This window comes from Clupea harengus, chromosome 18 (assembly GCF_900700415.2).
Source record: "Clupea harengus chromosome 18, Ch_v2.0.2, whole genome shotgun sequence".
Lineage (NCBI taxonomy): Eukaryota > Metazoa > Chordata > Actinopteri > Clupeiformes > Clupeidae > Clupea > Clupea harengus.
The window spans coordinates 19,161,061-19,163,560 of NC_045169.1; the positions used below are offsets into that span (position 1 = coordinate 19,161,061).

The 2,500-nt window shown below is 50.7% G+C and overlaps 1 protein-coding gene across 1 annotated transcript in view; it reads right to left on the reverse strand.

The window, feature by feature from the left end:
- tnfsf10l (TNF superfamily member 10, like) overlaps positions 1 to 2,500 on the reverse strand; it is a 12,559-nt gene that overhangs the window by 4,341 nt on the left and 5,718 nt on the right. The gene's annotated exons all lie outside the window — the stretch shown is intronic.

Sequence of the window (2,500 nt, forward strand, 5' to 3'; positions counted from 1 at the left end):
TGTGGACATCAGCAGCGTGATCCTGGGGCTTTAGAGCTGTAACTGTCTGTCTGGTGAGCCTGGGTCTCGTCAACCAAACCCAGTCAATCATCGCTGAATGTCCACACAGTTGGATGGTATCCTGGCCGTGTTTCCATAAAATGGAGTTCTAGTCCCCCCCGTCTCACTCGATTCCAGACCCCCAAAGTCCCCCCCCTCCCCCTCTACACCCCTCACATCAGCAGCACACACTCAGCCCTTCCAAACCTCCATTTTACCTCCACTCCCTGTCTCAGTACACTCTTCTCCCTCCCCCTAAGCCCCCATCACTTCATATTTATACCTGCCAACACACACACACACACACACACACACACACACACACACACACACACACACACACACACACACACACACACACTCCATGTCTGGCGGTTTTATAGCCTCCTTTTTCCTCCCCTCTCTCTCTCTCTCTCTCTCTCTCTCCCTCCTCTCTCTCTCTCTCCCTTCTCTCTCTCTCTCTTTCTCCCTCTACCTCTCTCTCCTCCCTCTGTGTCTGTCTCTTGATAGCGTTGCTGTGTGTTTCTTGGCCTGCTCTCCTGTGCTCCATCTGTCAGAGCTGAGCTGAGCTGAGCTGTGGTGTGGGCCTTCGCTGTGTAATGTGACATAATTGCACACAGGGAAAGTGGCAGGGGGGCTGGGGGGGGTCGAGCGCAGACATCCTGCTGGTCTGAACACCTCTTCTCTCCTCTCTGACTTCCCCTCATCTCTCTCTTGATTTCCTTCTTCACCCCCCCCCCCCCCTCCGACCCCCGACCCCCCCTCTGCGCTTCATCTCCCTGAAGCAAACCAGCCTGAGCATAAAAAAGCTGAATTTGGCATATGGAACTCATCAAATCCCCCTATACATTTTTGGCAACCTGCACGCTGTATGTGTGTGGGTGTGTGTGTGTGTGTGTGTGTGTGTGTGTGTGTGTGTGTGTGTGTATGTGGTCATAGTCCAACCTGAGATAAGGGTCAGCGCTGTTCTGATGGGACTGCTGGTGCGGCGGTGCGGTGCGGTCTTGAACAGAGCGTTAATGTGGTTCTCGTTAGGCCTGCTTAGCATCACGGCGGGAAAGTCGCTGATAGCGCTGCCTCAAAGTGGTCACGAAATTTACGGCATATCGGTCCATTTTCAGAGTGGCGTAAAGTTTTTGTCCGTCCTCATTAAAACGAAATAACGACGTAGGGGAGGGGAAAGTGTTTCTGTTTTGTTTTTTTTCGCTGTAATCATGTTTTTTTTCTGTCTTGTCCTAGTTTAGTTTTATTCCTTTTTAAATCCACACTGACAGCTCCGTGGTCCATGAAAACTGCACATACACACACACACACACACACACACACACACACACACACACACACATACACACACACACCACACACACACACACACACACACACACACACAGACACACACACACACACACACACACAGACACACACACACACACACACACACACACACACCACACACACACACACACACACACACACACACACACAGACACACACACACACACACACACACACACAGACACACACACACACACACACACACACAATCTGCTGCAGTAAACAGCCATTTACGGCGCCAAATAGAGAAAAAGGCAGGAAAACGGCTGTAAACAAACAAAGTATGCACACGCAAATAGTAAGCAAAATAAACAAACAGCTCCCTTGTCCGTGTCCCGAATGTCAGCTGGCTCTGGCCCAGCTCTGGCCCAGCTCTGGCCCACTGCCGGCGCCTAGCCGCGGTTCCTCGTGCCGTTGCAGAGCAGCGAGCGGTCAGGGGAGGATGGGGAACGCACACGCCCCCGTCACAGAGAAAACAAATGGCGAGTTCCTTCTGGAACGAAACGGGCGCAGTAACTTAAGACTTTAATATCTGCCTGAGAGTCCGCCAGTCTTAGCTCAGATGTGTGTGTGTGTGTGTGTGTGAGAGAGAGAAAACGGGAGACTGTGCGTGTGTGTGTGTTTGTGTGTGTATATGAAAGAGTATGTGTGTGTGTGTGTGTGTGTGTATTTTCTCATTCCGCCTCTTCATTAATAAGTCTTAGATAGCAGCCAAGTGTGGAATAGATCAGCCCCGGGCCAGAGGTGCTTTCTGGGTAACAGTTGCCTCCTTAAGGACATAAGTACAAAATCAGCCTCCACCGCGAACACACACACTTTGCACTGCACGTGATCCATGTCTGCCTCGCTGGTCTGTGCTTTGATAATAAACACAGGCTACTAGTGTCTGGCTTCATTTTGCATGCATGTGTAAGTGTGTGTGTGTGTGAGAGTGTGTGTGTGTGTGTGTGTGTGTGTGTGTGTGTGTGTGTTTTGTGTAGAACTGTGATATGTGTGTACATGTGCATGAAAATACTGTTTGCCTGCATGCAACTGTGTGTGTGTGTGTGTGTGTGTGTGTGTGTGTGTGTGTGTGTGTGTGTCTGCAGTGGCTCTTCGTCAGATCGCAGCTCCTGCCTCAGTTTAA